Source organism: Passer domesticus, chromosome 1 (genome assembly GCF_036417665.1).
Source record: "Passer domesticus isolate bPasDom1 chromosome 1, bPasDom1.hap1, whole genome shotgun sequence".
Lineage (NCBI taxonomy): Eukaryota > Metazoa > Chordata > Aves > Passeriformes > Passeridae > Passer > Passer domesticus.
In genome coordinates, this window is record NC_087474.1 from 122171959 (window position 1) to 122191213 (window position 19255).

At 35.1% G+C, this 19255-nt stretch overlaps 1 long non-coding RNA gene across 1 annotated transcript; it reads left to right on the forward strand.

Moving 5' to 3' along the window:
* Positions 1-2771: 2771 nt before the first annotated feature.
* LOC135289435 (uncharacterized) lies at positions 2772-12362 on the forward strand. The gene is made up of 3 exons (XR_010352185.1): positions 2772-3067; positions 5609-5667; positions 11756-12362. It is a non-coding gene; the product is annotated as an uncharacterized LOC135289435 (long non-coding RNA).
* Positions 12363-19255: the final 6893 nt, after the last annotated feature.

Sequence of the window (19255 nt, forward strand, 5' to 3'; positions counted from 1 at the left end):
CAGGGTTTCTCTTGTATTGAATTTTAGAGTTAGCACCTGTTTTTGAGAACAGAAGTTACACAGGTCCGTATACACAGATATGTCATGGTCCATGGTCCAACGTGCCTTTAAGCAGGTACGTTTCCATCGTGCCTGCTTAAAGGAAGGAGCCCAGAGAGGAGGAGATTCCTTTAGGAGCAGCGTGCCTGCAAGGCTACACCAGGGGCAGCCAGCACTGCAGTGTCTGCTCTCACAATGCTGATCAAAGCCTGATAAAGCGTGTAGGTCACGGTCATGGCTACCTGAGAGCTGACTGTGGCATGAGGGTTGATGCTCCCCACTAGCAGCCACTGTTTGCTTTCCGCTGTTGACTCAGAGCTGAGATGTTGTCTCTTGTCACCAGCTCCGCGCGGGAAGTGCCACCACCTTACGCTGTGCGTGCAAATATTTACTGGATCTTTGGACAAGCAGCTGGAGCAGCGCAGAGGAGACAAGAGAAGTGCATGCAGACAGGTTACTCTGGGGTCATGTCTAGGCTGCTACCAGCTTTTATACATTGTCGATGCAGAAAAACAATGGGTGCCACAAGGAAGAGGTTAACCCTTTGGGATTTCATCTCTAATTTTTTAATAGGAATATATATAATTGATTTTATAGGAATCAACAGAATCCCGTGTGCTGGTTTCTCTTTCTTAACTGTTCAGAATAAGCAATGGCATTTTTGTATTAGTTGAGCTCCAAACATATTACATTAAAGAATCATGAAATTGACACCCAGAATTAATTTTTTTCAAACGTTGAATATGTCACTCTGAGTATTTTAATACACTGATACATACAATAAAATATTTTATTTGTGATTTTACCTCTTTAAAAAATGATCATTTCTTGGTGACTGTATTGGCTTGGCTGAGAACCTTGAGGTAATTTAATTGATATTGTATTTTCTTAGAATATATCTAAACTGTTTTAATCAAACCAAGCTTTAAATAATTTGCTATTTTGATTTTCGTTGAAGCCTTTCCCTTCTGAATGCCACGTGACTTAAAAAAATGGTGTGGCACTAAAGTATTCTTCACACTTTCTTCACTGAAGAGAAACTTAAAAATACCAATTCTAGAAATTCAAAATTAAAGACAAGTACAACCTCTTTATTTTAGACATTAAATGTAAAGCTAGTGACATTGGGGTTTTTTTGAGATATGCCTCAGAATATGAATTGTCATTAAACTCAGACATAACAGTCTGAATTTTGGGGCTTTTGGTATTTCACAATATATGGATTATACCTCTTATAGGTATACCTCTTACAAGGTTATATTCAAGACAGCTTTTCTGTGTATTCAGGTTAAGTGTAGAGCCTCAAATATAAAACCACCTCTGCATATGCTCTTTAGGAACTGAGGCCTCAGTGCTTAGAAGCTGCTATAGTGATTTTACATACTAAGGGCATAAAAATAAAGTTACAAAACTAAAATAAACTCAAGTTATGTTGCTACTCAGAATTATTGCTCTATCAAATATTGCTGCTATACCAATTAAATTTTTATTATTTAATAATAGGCTTTTGTAAAATATTTGTTTAAAATAAATACAGGAAGGCAATTTATCAGTGAAATACTGTTTTATCATAAAATGAAGCTATGAAGAAGTATTGCATAGTGTTTAAGAAATTATTTATAGCTAATGTAAAACCAAGAAAAATATATAATATGTATTTTATATACATTTAATATTATATATATTACATAATAGATAATATATTATATATATTTAATATAATGTATATTATATATTTATATATTTATATATTTAATATTGATATTGATATAGAAATAGGCTCCTTGTCTTACACTAATTTCCATCGATTTTAATAAATATCTCGTATTCTTGAAAATGCAAATATTAGCATTTTTAGTATTTAGCTGTACCTAGTGTTGTTCTATTTTCTACCCTTAGAAAAGAACACTTAAGGACATACTTGAATCCAGTATGATGAGTATCCTAGAAAGTATAAGAGGTGTGTTCTTGGGGAAGCTGCCTGGGCTGTAAAATGAGGTTTCTCTGGAGCAAAGGTGGCAGATGTTGGTTGTGCTGCATTATATTTTCTGATTGGTGAAGTTGTTTTGTTTTGGTTTTTTTTCACATAGTTTTGTACAGGGAAATATTTTGTTAAACTTTTAATATCTTTGAGTTACCGCTACCGAAATGCATTACTTAAAATTGTACCTGACACAATACTCGCTGCGGGACTTGAATGGTTTTTTCAGAGAATCTGAAAAAATCAGAGCAAATGGTGGGTGGGAACACACTGATGCCACATCCTTGAACTCCTTTGTGTGTTAAGAACAATGTCTGTTTTAAACAGAACATATATCTTACAGAAACTTGGTAGAAGTTAGAAAGGGGATAAAAATTAAGAAGATTGTAGAATTTGCCTGTTGAAGCGGATCTTTTCTTCCGTGTGATGGGTGGCAGTGACAGTAATTTGTTTAAAAAGCGAGAGGGACGTAATGTGCGTTTTGGGGTATCAGAGTATGACTTCTCCCAATAATCCTGTCACCGGCTCATTTTAATCCTGTCACCAGCTCGTTTATTTCTTGTGGCTTTAAATAGCTCCCTGAGAGCGCAGCGCGAGCGAACAAAAAAAAAAAAAAAAAAAAAAAACAAAAACAAAAAAAAAAAGAGTGGAGAGGAGACTCGTAAAGAAGAAGTCATAAAGTCTGGAGCCCCGGCCAGATTTCCTTTGGAGGGCGAGGCGCGGCCGGGCTGTGCGCGGAGCGGCGGAGGAGCGGCCGCCCTCCCCGCAGAGCCAGCCCCGGGCTGGCCGGGGGCCAGGCAGCCAGACGCCAGCCCGGGCTCCCAGCGCCGGGAGAGGCCGCCCGGCCTGCCACACAATGGCATTATCTGGGGCCGAGCAGCGCCGCAGAAAGCCGCGCTGCTTCCTGTGCTCCGAGCCGCGGGCAGGGCCCGCTCGGCCGCCGGGCCCCGCGCAAACCTCCCGAGGCGCCTCCGGCCTGGGATTTACAGCGCCCGCAGGCAGCCGTGCCTTGTATTTTTAGTCTCTGCTGTCATGATCGACAAGATCGTGAGTCACGCAGGGAAGAGGGAATACACTGCTATTTCAGGTTCTGAGACGTCGGCGGAGTCTTAGAGTAAAAAGAATATAAATTCTGTAATAATCTAGCATTTCTTTGTAAAAAATGTTGATTTACATTATGTCTAAAGGGAGAAGAATCTTTAAAATAAATTCTTCTGTTCGGCTCAATTTTTATTATTAATTATTAAGATTTTGAGAAATTGGAAGAATCATTTAGTGTTTCATAGGTTGGACAGGCAGAAAACTTACTAAAACAGACCTCTTATTTTGCATGACATCTTTTAAAAAAACCCTTGAGAACAAGTCCAATACTGTCTTTCATGCAAGTTTCTGACTTGGTTTTGTCTCATACTCTTGAGATATATTATGTACTACTGGTGGTGAGAAAAAGTGTTCCCAATTTCTATAAGATGTATATAGATGAATAGTTAATAAACATTCCCATTAATTTTAATGTAGAAAACTAGTATCTATTTAGAGTTAATATATTTTAAAAATGAAGTTATTCTAGAAAACAAAATTTTATATATATATATATATGTGTGTGTGTGTGTATATGTACATATATGTGTATATATATGCATATATATATATGTATATGTATGTGTATATATATATGTGTGTGTGTTTTTACTATGGTATGATGGGCCAGGGTCACTCAGTTTCACTGAAATTAGGTATGTGTCTGGGTAAATATCTTCCTTGTGGAATGGGGGAATAGGCACCATCAATAGTAGTTAAAAAGCTTAACTTCTTACCTTGATTTCTGTGCAATGACTGAACCTGATGGCTAAAAGACAGAAATATATTTTGTGCTTAGTCTTAAATATTTCCTTACAAGCAAGGGAATAATGTCCATTATGTCAAGTGGACTATAAAGAGAGGATAATTCATGTCTTATGAAGTACAACACTTTTATTAGGACAGTAGTTGTAGTTTAGGTAAAGTCTCTAAAGTCACCATTGATGTTGTTCAACTGTGAGATGATAGAGATATATATAAGCCACAAGATTTAAAATGTTCCCTTTTTTCTCCAAAAAAGAGCCCACGATGCCCATCATTCTTACCAGTCAGAGTGGTGCACTCATCATAGGATGGCATGGTTTTGTCTACATAGTTTGATTCAGATGGCATTATTTGGAGGAGGGCAGTTTTGTGTTAGCACAGGAAAGTTTACCAGATGACACCCAGGATCTCAGTTTGACATACCAAAGGAAAAGAAAGAAATTTTTCATGTTTACACACTGCTTAATGCCCATTAGATTTTGTATTTAATTCTTCTGTACTTTGCATTCTTATCTTAAAATTAATAAATTACTGACTTTCTTCTATATCAGGGAACTTTTAATAGAATTTCAAGTGCAGAAGGTATCCTGATACCAGGAGCACATTCAGTATTTGCCATATAGTTATCATTTGATCACTAGCTAAATCCCTAACTCTCTTTACAGAAAGGAAGGATGCACTGTTTTTTCTATGGTCTGGGAATATGACAGTCCCTCCTTGAACTGATTCTCATAGCTAAAAAAAATAGGATTCAGATTATTAAAATCAATAGATATACAATCTATTAGATATGTTGTATAGATATACCGAATGTGCAAGAACACTTTGAGATACTGCTTATTCTAAATTGGTAGAGAAAGTCCTGTGGTGTTTTATCAGTTATTTCAATCTGACCTTACCCATCACTTTCATGAATGGCGTTTTTACTAATTTTTCTAGTGGACCTGTAGTAGGACTAATATGATTTTAAAAAAAATATATAATTATCTTAAAAAATATAATTTTACTATAATTTCCCACAGTCCTGCTGGCTGAATTTCTTAGAATGAATAAAGTACAGAGAAGTACTTTAGTCAGTGGATACATTTTAGTGATGCAATTGCCTTGATATAGAAATGGAGACCTTAAAATAATCAGGAGTCTTCACACGTTGCTGGTTTATTGAGAAGTCATTCTTGCATTTGGATCTATACATGTAACCCTCCCATCTGTACAAAGGAAATTGTACTTCTAGAATCATAGGCATTCCAATAAAATCAGTCCCTCCAGCTTGGTTTAAGTTAATTTTACTAAAAAAAGGAAAAAAAAATCACCATTTTCACACAAAAATTTTGTCAGGAACTTCTTTCACACACTGTTACTGTAGCAAGTGCAGTTTCTGCTCTGTTATAGCTCCATCCAACTACCTAGTCCCCCATTCTGAATTTGCCAATTTGAATGTTAATTCTTTCTGCAGGTTTCAGTACAAAAATTTGAACTGTTTATAACTACCAGAATATTGCATACAAGCAAGTATTTTCCATAAAGAATCTATCCTTATCAAAATTCCATGTATTTTTGTTTTCTGAAAAGTGCCTAAAATATTATCTGAAAATAATAGAGTAATCTGAAAATATTAACTGGAAAACAGTTCATACAGTCACATCTATGGCTATTTCTTGCTCACCTGAAAACACACAGCAGGTATATAATTCTTTCCCTTGCTTATGTTTGGCATAATTTTGGTTTTATTTTTGTTTTCAGTATGAAGATTTATAATGCTTCTTTTCTTAAATGAAGACTTGAAGAAAACTGATTCACTGGTCCGTGAAATTCTTTTCCCTTGAATTTGTCAGTTTACCTGTCTTATCCATGCATGAATCCCAACTGTAGTTGTATAGATAATTGTCTTAGTGCCTTATCATATGAATGACATTCTGTAAGAATAAACACATACATGACTGACATCAAACCCATATTTCCAAGATCTATAGAAAAATACATGTGTGACATAAAGGGGAAGCAGTATTTATCTGAATAATTAACACATTGATCTTTTGTTAAAATACATTTTCTTTTGTTCCAGCTGCAGAGTCCATTGCAATTTATGAGTTGTATTTATGACTACATCTCTTTCTTCTCTCTATATATGACTTTAGCTCTTTCTGAAGATGGCATGTTTGTTCATTTAAATGTACTGAAGCTTATTTTCATGTTGCCAATTTAGGAATTGATAGCACAGAATTCAGTCAATTCTTACCTGGAAGCTTAGTCTTAGCAGCTGATTTTAAAATTTGTGTTAGGGCTGTATTGATACCACTCTTACACTGTTTTAAACTGATTCTTGTCTGTCAACACAAGCAAGAGTTACATTTTTATTATCATGCAGATACATGTTGTGATTGCGTTTATCCCTGTATAATATTCACATATGATATTTTCTAGTGCATTTAGTTTAAATATTTAGCAAGGAGTAAAGGGCAATCAGTTCCATTAGAACAGACAGCTCCATGTGATATGCTAGAGCTGATCTGAGGTTTATGCAAGCTTAGTTTTGCAGTACTGGATAACAGATGTGGAGAAAAGGAAAGGGGAGAAAAGGATATGGAGGCATCAATGAAGACTTTGAAACTCTACAGGGAAAATAATAATTTCAGATGGGAAGGGCAAGGGATCAGCTGATGTTACAGAGAAATAGAATAAAGACACACATGAGAAAGTGGGTTTTAGGGGGCTGTTGAAGATTTGGGCAGAATACAGACAGATACACTTCTATCCTGGCCTCATTCTGCTGAAACTCAGGATCTTTACCATTTTAAATACTGCATGACTTTTCCTTACAGTCTTGTGTTTACCCTGACTTCCTGGGCTGCTGGGAAGAAGTATTAGAATAGATTCCTACTGTGAGGAAAAGGTAATAATATTTTTTAATTCTTACTTATATCTGCATAACAAGCAGTCCAACAGCTGTTCTAAAAGTGGTCAGACTTTGTATAACCCACCTGCATGTTGTCCTTGGTACTACTGCAGACAGCATTGTGCTGTAAATTTTCACAAAGATTTCCACAAAAGTGTTGAAATCATTGGTCATTAGAATCATAACTTTTGGTTTAAAAGGAAGAGCTTATATAACACTGCTTAAGTTTGAGACCCTCCCTTGAACAACTGAATGTGTCTGATTGTCAAACCCTTTACAGACCTGAGAATTACTCACTTTTAAAGTCAAGTCAGCAAGGGAAGTGATCAGACATTGCTATTTTCCATCACTCAAGAGTTGAAAGGTTTTAGTGAGAAATTGCAGGAATTCAGCAATTTTATTTTTGTGGGTTAAGGTTAGATTTAATTTTTTTCAGGAAAATAATAAAACAAAAAAAATTAGTTATGCAGTTCTTGTGAGATCCCACTACTGCAAACAATTTAGTGTGTCAATTTTGAGATGTTTTAATGTTTGTGAGGCCTCCTGTTTTCATGCTGCTTCCCATATCCAGGTCAAGGACAGGCATGAAAGGCAGTCTTCACATGACTGTTGAAGTCACTTTGAGATGATTCCAGCACTTCACCAGTGTCTGACTAAGCTATTATTACAAGCACATCACTATAAATTAGGATGAGAAATAATGAGGGAATAAAAGGAAGAGGAAATGACTGAACACATATTTCTGAAAATGCTCCAATAAAACAATTCTCAATGTGATGGGATTCTTGAAACCACTTTGAAATTCCTACTCCAGTTTTATCTCTAGTGAAAATCTGAACTTAGTAGTCTCCTGTTATATGTGAATTTGGCCACTAGCTTTAAACAAATCCATTTCATACCTCCACCCTTTCCTCTGAAATGTCCCTCCTTAAAATACACCACTTGCAAAAGACTCATAGTGTTCAGTTACCATTAAGAGATTTGTTTGTCAGTTTAGTAAATGATCATCTAAACACAGCACGTGGTAAGATTAAAAATAAACCAACACAGCACTTGGACTATAATACTTCATCATTTCCGATCAACTTTTCCATAAACATATGTTTATTTTATGTTTTGCTTCCTGGACTGTGCGTGTAAATACAATGTGTGTTACAAAATTATTCTTAGATGGATACTTAGGTTATAAGTTTTGGGGGACGGCATTTTTGTTTTCAACCATTCGTTGCTTCATTAAGCACTAAATTGAAATTATTATTTACTGAAATTGTTTGAAAGAATGGTAAAAAACTGTTTTAAAGCTACACAAGAACTTTCAAAAATGTGTTTTGAAAGGGTTTGGAGTTTTTGGTGGAAAATAGGGGAAATTCATATCAGATGTATGGAAGAAGTATTTGCTGTGAGGGTGATGAGGCACAGGCTGCCCAGGAAGGTGGTGGGTGCCCCATGCCTGGAAACCTGCGGGGCCAGGTTGGATAAAGCCCTGAGCAACCTGGACTAGTGGGAGGTGTCTGTGACCATGGCAGGGGTCTTGGGACTGGGTGATCTTTAAGGTCCCTTCCACCCCCTTAACATTTTATGATTATGTCTTCAGCCTCCCAGATATTTTCAGAACCTGAAATGGAGAGCAGATGAGGAAAGGGAGTTCAGAGCTGAGACTTTTAGGCTTCTGTTGTACTTGTGAAACAGAGCATTTAAAATATTTTATTTCTCTGGGAAAGTATCTAAAAATATGTGATATATGTCATAGCAGAGGGACATTTTATTCCTTAAGAATTACTACTTTCCACCTTTATAAACTGTGTCAGATCTTGTTCAACTTCAGTGGAGTTTTTTATAAAGTAGAATTTTTTTAATCAGTGTCAATAAGTTCTTGCCTTCTCTAGTAGTACTGTAAGTAAACCACCAATGTTTACACTAAAATTGAGTCAGTTGCCTTAAGAGTTTTAAATTGACAAATATTCACAAACATACTCAACTGTAACTTTAAATTAGTAATGACACAGATACATTTTCAGGTTCATTGGGTATGTTGTATCTGTAACACTTGTTATGCAATTGTTATCCTAGACTTTACTTTTCAAAATCAATAAATTAGTCACATGTGCAAAAGAATGAGTGCAAACCAGAAAAATCTGGTAGAATTAGATCCATTAATATTTTTTAAAGATCCGGATGGAAAAACAACATTTACATAGTAATGGGAAATGTCTCTCATTTCATGCACAATGCTATGGATGCCTAAAACCTGGAGGGAGAATAGGTTTATTAAAATAAATTTTAATAAAACTTTTTAATAAAACTTTTGCTATTAATAGTAAGTTTCTCTTGTCTTACATTTCAACTTTAAATAAGAATGTAGTAATAGGAAGTAATGAAAAATCTAACCCGCTACTTTGAAGAGCTTCTAGAATTGAGATGATGATGAGTGTTAGACAGATAAGAAAATTCAGCACAAGATCAAGACAGGGATGGACAAATGCCAAGATAAACCAGTAACATTATACAGAGATAATATATCACTTTTTTCATAGATTTACACTTATTCACCTTGGGATACTCCCAATTATTTTTAGGACCTTACTCATTTCCTAGATGACAGATTAGAGATGTTACATTGTCAAGTCCTTGTGACTAGTGAAGGAAAGTTATGGAAAACCCCTGTGTCCTTCTGCTTTCTTTAATCTCCTAGAAAATAACTGTCCTGTCTCCAGACTTCTAGTCTGAGGCCAAGAAATGCCCAGCATTTTAAATCAAATTAAATAGGTTTGTGCCTCCAAGAGTCACAGCAAATGTACTAAAGACCTTGCATGAAGATAGGAATTGGAAAAGGCCATGCAGATACTGTTTGCTATTCTTAGTAAGCAAGGTGATTGCATGTTTCAACTTTCACCTTTAAACCAGAAATTGTAATAGCTGACCTTGAGCAAAATAGTCTCATCACCAAAAATATGCTATTGTAAGAAGAATGTAGTTTTTTACAGCTAGATTTTAAAACAGATTACATCATCTGCACCTCAATTTCATCTCTGTAGCTACAGGAAATTTGGCAATGGAGTCAAATCTCTTTGCTTATGTTTGGAAAGTAAATTTCTGTGAAAATGTAAGAATCCAAAAGCAAAATATTTTATTGATTAGCTATACAGCTTGAAACAATTCTTTTGGAAGAAGAGTAGTGTTGATTAAGGAACATCTACTGAAAACTTCAGTACATTCTCCATAGAAAAAATCTCAATCTGAATACAAAATTTAGGCTTTTTAAACTTAGATGTTTGCAGCACTGAAACGCCACTTATTTTTATATCATTAATGCTAACAACTCAACTGCTTTTCAGAAGGATTTTGCTCAGTATCTCAAAGCAGCCTTCAGCACATCTATCCTGCATAGGACAGATGCTGTTATTTTCTGTGGTTTGGAAAGTGCTAAGCATTTTACAGAAACTTACAGAGCTGTCTCACTCAATTCAGATGTGACAGAAAGTAAAGCAGTAAACAAAAGATGTTGAGGGGAAGGAAAGTTGGAGCATGTGATTATGAGATGTAGTAATGCAGGAATGCTTGATTGTGGCACTGAAGTAATAAAAAATTACAAATCAAAACTCATATGTGCATGAAGATTAATTTATTTTTAAATCAAAAATTTAGATGAAGTCACATTGTGTCTTTCAGTATTTTTGAAAATAAAAATCCTCACCTTAACCTTTTAATCGATTACTCTCCTGTGTGAAAAATGGCAGTTTTAAAAAATCAAAAAGCTGTTTGACAGATGGAAGTCACTATGTTCTTTGTGAAATAACAGACTGCAAAGGGGTATGTATGGAATATATATAATGTATGTAGGTAAAATATGTAATACAAAAAGGGAAAAGGAGATATTTCTACTTTACCTTCCCAGTAGCCTGCTGTAATTTGTCCCATAAGAAGCAGATTTTGCAGGACCTTCCTGCTCAGGAGTCATATTGACATTATGAGGGTTATTTTTAATAATTTTCAAAGCTCTGTCACAGGGAAGGCTTTGGTTTTCCCCTATGAACAAATAGTTGGAACAGAATTTTCCCACTCACTATACAATGCCCCCAAATATTACCTGCATCAGCAGGGATGTGGATAAAAATGTTAGCATTTTATTATTTTAATGCTTATAGATAGCCTTTCTTTCATATGACTGAAAGTTTTCCTCTATGATATTCCAGTCAAAACATCGCACACTGTAAGAATGTTGCAGGCACTTCAGGGATATGAAGGGTTTTTACTTTTTCAGAAATAGTTTTACTTGATTTTGTGAAAAATTCTCTTTTACAGCATGTGCATTTTAGACTAACTTGTGGCCTGTTAAAGGTTAAGAAAAATGCTGCTCTTAAAAGTATTATTTTTCCCTTTTATGGATGAGCACCAGGCTTTAAGACATCAGTGTAAATAGAGTTTCCTGTTCCAGGGAAGCTTGGCTACTGCAGGAGCCCAAAGGTCCTTTGGGAAAAGCTTGATAGGAACTATGAGTTGAATGTGACCTGAGGCTCCAGGAACCGAAGAGCCAGAACTGAGGGAAACACATTTCACAGCCCTTTTGTGCAATCTTAAGTCCCAAAAGCACTTCTGGGAAAGTAAACCCTTCATCATACACACAGCATTTCTTTCTGGATGAGTACTTATGCTAGTGGCTTTTAGAAATCGTTCTGTTATCTGTAGATCTGTGACTTCTTTCCTTGAAGCTTGCTGTATCTTCAAAAAATCAGCAGATTTGCAGGAATGCTGAGAAGGAATAGGGATGCTGAACATTTCTCCATGGCCAGTAGGCATCGTGCAGTATCCAGTCTAAACTGCAGTTTTGCATTCAACACTTTTAGAAATTTTCTGAAGTCCTTTCTTGAATTCCTACATGAATTCTGTTCCATTAGAAATGTTAATTTATCAGAACTATGTGTGCGTTCATTCAGAACTCATTGTGGTTTTTGTTTTTTTTTTCTCCTCCTTTTCTCTCCCTCTCCCATTTACAGCCGGACAGAATTCACTGGGCAGAAGGAAGGAGCAAAGCAAGAGAATTGACTGTGATGCAGAGCAACCACCCCACTTCTAGGTTAACAAGGTTGCCTCTGTGAATATCACTTGGCTGCTGCATTTCTTTCTTCACTTGACCAAGATTTAATTGGAACTCTGCCACAGATTTTCCAATGTGACATGAGATGAATCATACAATCTGAAATTCTACTCTTTATCATTTTAAACGGAGTAGTAACATCCAGTGGGTTGTTTTGTTTTGTTTTGTTTTGTTTTGTTTTGCTGGATGTGTTTTGGAAAACAAAGGCATTATCCCCTGTCTCTGAAAGTAATGCTGTAATGCATATAATTGAAACATTAAAATAATTTGGAATATTTGAGGAGCAACACTCAATTGTTTATTTAATCTTTCCATTTGCTTTCTTAGTACTGTTTTCTTTCTTTTAGCACTATCAAAAATAATGGTTAAAAAATTAATTAACATTTTTTAAAAACTCAATATATATTTTGAAAAAATAAAAGCAGAAAAAATTATATTAATTGAAAGGATAGGAATGAAGTAATGTATTCAAGCTTTTTTTCATAACCACTCTTTGTATTGCAAGAAGTCTGGAGAATAACTGGCATAATTAATATAATATAATTAATTATGTTAGATTACCTCAATTTTATAATGCTGAAATTAAACAACCATACTTTTTTGTGACCAAAATTTTAAAAATGAATGTTCTCTCTCCTTCTCCAAACTTTGGGAATGTTGGGCAGTTTTCTATAAGGGTTATTCATGTGAAGAAAAACATTGGGCGTGTGCTTTCCAAAGACCTCAGTAAATCAACAAAGCTATACATAGCACAGTCTGATGTAGTTACCAGCTGATATTTCTGCAAAGACACTCGAAATGAGAGAGGAAATTCCAAACTTCCTTATTATTCCAACATGCTGAGCTTGCTAGTCAATAAAAGATTTCCAAGTTTTATTTAGTATATGGGTGGCATTTGGCTGGTTCTAGTGGCAGGTCTCCTTTGTTTCCTACTCTTTGTTAGCTCTTAACTTTTCATTAGAGTTGCATTTCTGAAACACTCCATTTTTATTATATGAGGTAGAGAAATCAAGCTATTTCCATTTAATCATCTTTTACCTGTTAGCAGGCAAAATTAAAATTATTATATGTAATATTGCTTTCTTTTCTTGTTGGCAGAAGGCAGTATTACACATAATAGTTTCATGGAGAATGTGTCTCTTTTGTGTATGGCATTTGGAGAGTTCTGCTTTTTGTTTTATTAAAGAATAATGAATTTAGAAGGGAACATTAATCCTAAATGTTGAACATCTTTGAATTTCTCTGTTCAAGTTTTCATTCATGTCATCATAAGTCAGTCAGCTTCTGTAAACCCAGGCAATCTGAGGTGAAGAATAAAGAAAAAAAGATAAGCAAACCAGGCTGATGGGAAAGAAATGTGGTTAGCAATTTAACAAAAAAATCTCTGTTGGTATAATGGGGAATTAAACAAAAGCAAAATGAGTATACCCATGTTGTGGTTAGAATGGTCATGTGTTAAATATATTGCCTTTGACTAGAATGGGCATATATTTAAACACAGTAAGAAATATCCTATTTATAACACACAAGAAAGACACAATTGAGGAAAATTGCTAAATAAACCACGTGGATGTGGCTAAGTTGTCATAGAAAAACAACAGGCAAAGAGTGATTAATAGATAGTGGAGCAGACACTAAAAGAGGGATTTAGTGGAAGACTATATCTTACCTGGAAGGAAAACAATTGTATAAATAAATTTGGTATTTAGCTCCCACCTCTGAACTCTGGGATGCAATTTTCAGCTCTGTGCTGGGGCGGGGTATCTGCACATTCCCAGCTGTGTACCTGTCATCCAAGCACATGTAGCTTTTTGCATCCTTTTTTTCCTTGCTTAGTAGATGTGTCTCTATTTTAAAAACAACTTTGTTTTATTTAGTGCATGAAGATGTTTACAGCACCTTGAACTCAAATTAAGATTTTGAGATAAGAGGGTTAGGATCTATTAGAAGACATGGAATGGTATTGACAGAATTTTTCCTTCAAAAATGCAGAAGCAGTTTAATTTTCCAGACACAAAAACATCCTAGAATTGTTGTGATGGCAAAAATGAAAGGCTCTGTAAGTTAACAGTTAGATTCTTCTTGTTAACTTATCCTGTGGATAGCTCATTTTCATTTCCTTTTATTTTATTCCTCCTCAAATTTAAAAGCAAAACATTCCTTTTCAATTTTGTCAGGCAGAAGAGCAGTTGGTATTTTGTGTGAAGTTTTGATGTCACTGATATAGGTGCTCCAAAATAAACAGCAAATTCCTGAAGCTGGAAGTTTTTCAGGATTCTGTGTATGCATTGCAATCCTGGATAAAAGCATGTTTGCCTAAATCTGCTTATCTTTTATGCAGATAGTCTGCTTGGAATTGCTGTACAACACTGTTGCCGGGTATTTCTAAAGCAGGAATGTACATATATTGTTCATAAACTCTTTGGATTAAAATTCAGTAAACTACCTTAGAAAAAGTTCTTTATCAGAAAATCATACGAAACAATAAAGCTTGTCAGAGTTCAAGAAGGTAACATTTGGTAATGGGGGTCCAATTTACAAGCTGTTTTTCATAATAGTGTGTGTGTGTGTGTGTGTGTGTGTGTGTGTGTGTGTTGGAGTATAACATTCACTGAAGCAGAGCTGAAAGACTTCTGCAGAGAGCCTTGACCTATCAGGCTCCGTGATACTTGCAGAAAATATTTTCTGTTTGTATAACTCTGTGTTTTCTACTCCTTAAACAGAATCTTCTGTAAACTTCTCCTGTATTAATACCTATTAGAAAGGTATGTAACAGTATCCATCCTGTGGATTTTTTACTGTTCCATTTTCACACTGTTTTTTATAAATATCTTACCAAATATTTCATGTTGTGCTTGGTCATAGACAAGCACAGGGAAGCTCCAGGTAAAGGGTGTTTGAGCATAACAGCCTATAAAATGAAATTATCTGTACCCTACTCTGGGCCACCATGGTACTCCTGCAGCTTGAGAAAAATTAGCCATGTCTTTTAAAAACTATTACTGGGAATCAATCTTCTACATTCCATTATCTGGGACACTGAGCTCCCTTCACTCCTTCAAAGATGCAGTGTGTGTTTTCTTATTCCCATACTGGTGTAAAATAAACAAAATTCCATAAATGTGCTGTTTCAATGTCAGTTTCAACAACAGCTGTTGTGTATTTGAGATATTCTTTGCAAACTCATCACTGACTTGATTCCAAATATCTGAGGGTAGTAGGCTGAAATAAAATTCAAACATAAAGTCATAGGATACGACCAAAGCCATGTTTTTATGTGGCATTGGTCTCTTCAGCAAGTGGAAAAAGCAATGACTGATGCTGTGAATGTACCTGCCCAAGTATAGCAGTGAGCTGTAAAAACTATGACTATTACCAGAATTATTTTTTTTTAATTGCGGTACTCACAAATTTTTGGAAGAATTCTTGGTGTGCTCTGGGTAAAAGAAGCCAAAACACCAAGACAAAACAAAACAAAAACAAACAAACAAACAAACAAAAAAACCTAAACAAATCACTTTGTTTCTAAGAGAACTAAAAATTCTCCCTAGAAATTTCTATACAGTAAATCAAGTTGGTATTCTTTTGAAATAGTCAACAACATCCTGAATGCCACTATAATCTTCCATCATACTTATTCCTATGCATCCATCTTCTGAAAAATGAGACTTTTTCCAATTTACAGTTAAATCATCACAGGCTACTTTTTTTCCCTTGGATTCCTCTAATTATGGGAAGCATGAGAAAGCTGACCTTCCCTTTCCTCACCCTCTTCATTGTACATCAGAAGCTGGTATTTTTGTCTGCTGAAGTTCAGACAATGTCAAAGTGAAGGGGATCAAAAAAAAAGAGAAAAAGGAAAACAATAACTAGGGCTGTCTGCCCATCCTTGCTCTGTGTGAACAGGGAGGGTCTGAGGCAGTACTTTTCATGGGACAGGATTTCATCAAGACTTAACAAATTTAAAAATATTGCTTTGATACCTCAGTAAATGGAGTGATTTTGTGGGGGAGACTTTTAGAAGTGATTCTCAGTTATGCATTACTGTACATAGAACTGGTACAAGTGAAAGAAATATTTTTGTTTTAAGCACAGATACTAATGCGAACGAGGCTTTTGCTACTAATACTCAGATTCATAGGCACAGTTTTAGAGTCCTATTTTAAAAGATTGGCTGATAGATCTGGACATATTTTTTAGTGCTGTGAGTTTCTCATGAAATGAATTTCCATAGTGGAAATAGATATTGTTCTGTATTTAATGTCTGTAGGTGTTCATCTTAAAAAGAGGGATGCACTACTTGAGCAGAAAAATGGGACCTATTTCCCAAAATCCTTACTAACATGAAAACTAGTATTACTGTTATTTTACCATTTGATGATAATCAGACTTTTTGAGAGGTGTTGTGTCTGTGACTCAATGTGATTGCATCTTTTAATTGCTTTGCTGAGAATTTTTTTAACTGTTCTAAAATGTGTGTTTAAAATGGTAGTTATACATTAAGGTATAAGGTAACTTCAAAGACAGCTTTAAGAAACACAAGTTTAAATTTTCTTTATCTCTGTCACAAAGTTTATTTGTTGATTCTGAAGGAATTAAATTGATAAATTCAGTGCTCAGGTAGCACCCTGTGACATTTTAACCCGGGTTCAAAGCTTCTCTTGTGGTTCAGCTCCCTCAAAGAAGCTTTGATGTTCTTACATTCATTCACCCCTCATTTGCTATTGTCTTAAGTATTTACTTTCTGGAGTTTATTTAGGAAAGGTATTCTAGCATGTAACAGTGTATCTTAAACCAAAACTATGGTAGGATAGAGATGCTTACAGAGATGTTACTTACCTGTCATCTGTCATATGTTTACATATAAAATGCAAGATCCACACAAAACCTATATCTTTCTGAATTATTAAATGGGAGGAAAAAACTGTATATTTCCTTGAAAGATAGTTCTTTCATTTTCTCTTTGGGATTTTATTATTGATTTTAACATTATTAACTTCAACATTTGAGTTAGAAAAAAATTCCTGGAAACTCCTTTGAAAAATAAAGTTTTCAGAATATACTTACTTTGTGTAGCCCTTATAATTTTAAATATTAGTTTTTCACAGCTTTGTGTGTGCAATTAGTAGTATGTGTGTGCAAAAGATTTATTCTGCTCTGTTCACTGGAAACACTAAGTACCTCATGAGGCATTTGATATCAAAGCTGACTGGAACATCTGCCTTATCTTCATTGCAAGGCTGACCAATGGGACTAATGTACATTATGCATGAGGTTGAAAATTAAACTAGGAAGAAGTAGCATGATCAGAGCATGCAATGCAAAAGCAGAATTGGATAGTTACAGTGTTTTCTCAAGGGGAATACTGCCAAGAGATTGTTTACATAGTTCCTGGGTATGAAATCTATTTATTCTATTTTATTTTACAAATGTTCCTTTTCCAATCCCTACATGAACAAGGCTGTATCATGACATTGAAATGGTAAAATAAGGATTTAAATATAAATGAAGATAAATATTAGCATCATTTTTCATTCCACTCAGAAAACTTAAGGCTAGAAGGAGCTTCAGGGGCTGACTAGTCTTCCCCCTGGCACGTTGCTCAGACAGCTGTGCAGTCTCTATCCCCAACAGCTGGCTCTAGGTGGCTCTGCTCCAGCAGGAGGGTGGCACCAGATGAGGCTCCAGAGGCCCCATCCAGCCTCAACCAGGCTGTGATTCTGTGACCTGAAGAAAAATCTGCTGTGGGTGTGTCATTTTTAACAGAAATTTGCCAGCCTGATTTTAAAATGTATTTGATCTCTGTTTATAAAAACTGGAATGCTTTATCCATAGGCAATCTATTCCAACACTTCCCTGCCTTCAACTTCTTCGAAACATTTTGTATATCATTATAGCTAAATTTTTCTTCATGCAGGTTAACTATGTTATGGTTTTCTGTCCTACTCTCAGTGGATATTAATCTAAACTGAATAAACTGTCTAGGGAGGTGAAAACTCTTGTCTTTTTGAGGGTTGTTTCACAGGCTGGAAGGAAGATGCATAGCTACATAGCCCAGTGTGGTGGCTTTTTTCTCTTCTTTTCCTTTCAGCAGCATGATATTCTTGACTGGTGTTTACCTGTCATCTACAGTTACCCCTAAAGACTTTTTGCTTTGTTATTGTTTCTTACTTTTGTGCTCCTCATCTTTAATATAGATTATATCAACCTTACTAAAATACCTCGAATTTGTTCACACTGAGTTTTATCTTACTTTGTTTAGGCCATTTGTGACTATTTCAAAATAATTTTAATTAGTCATGTTCTTGAAATTTCTTTATGCCCCTCCTCACTTTCTGGAAGTTTGTAAGTTTAATAAATAGACACCCTCTTCAATCAGTTTGGAAAAAAGTTTATTTTTACAACTGGTTGATCCATATAAAACTTTAGTCTAGAAATCCTTCCATTTTGACAGTGCACCGCTGATAAAAAATCTCTGATTTTTGTTTTGCAAAGAAAACACATATAAAAAATCTACTGTTGAAATTCTTCTCTATGTAAGTTTTGCTACAGAGGAAAAAATATATAGGTGAAACTTAGTGCAAACTACATGTGTATCTCTAATGACTATACTAATTTATAGAGGAAGGATTCAAATTTCTATGCAAATTATATATAAAGGAAACTCTAGATGTAGTTGTATGTAGTTGTTGCTTGGAAGGGGGGGTATAACTAGTTTAGTAGTAATAATAATAATGTATATTAGTAATTCACAACTGGAATTACCCAGAGCTTAAAAATGCAAAATAAATAAAAAATACATCTCTTCTTTTCCTTGGGGATTCTTCCTGCTTATCTTTAACAAACTATTTCAAATCCCTTAGTTAAGAGTCTGAAATAAGGCAGTAAGAAGTCATTGTGTAAACAAAATTATAAAGAGCCAAAACAAATTATCTAAATTGGAATTTTACCCATACTTAGTCAGCAGTACTTAGACAGCAGTAGTAGTGTAACTCTAAAAAGTTAGCTGACTAATCATTATTTGCTAGTTTGCTTTTCTTGTAATTAGAGATGTTGGTACAGTTTTAAAATCGGTCTTCAGCTTGCCATTGTGCTTTTGTAGTGCAAATAATGGAAAAAATAGGTACACTGGTACTGGTTGTATAGTCAAATGTAGTATACAGTAAATAGTGATTTATATCCTACAGTGTATATATAAAATATAATACCATCTTTGTTCCATGTGCATTATTTGCAACCTTGCAGTTTTCTAGACTCAATGTGGAAAAAGGTAATTAAGCTTAAAAGAAAGGAGAGTTAAGCTGCAGTTCCAGAACAGCTCACAGGATTTAAATATAAGGATGCTCAGTAGAAGTGAAAGTTTGGATTCCTCATGACTCAGTTTCTTTTGGACTCTTGA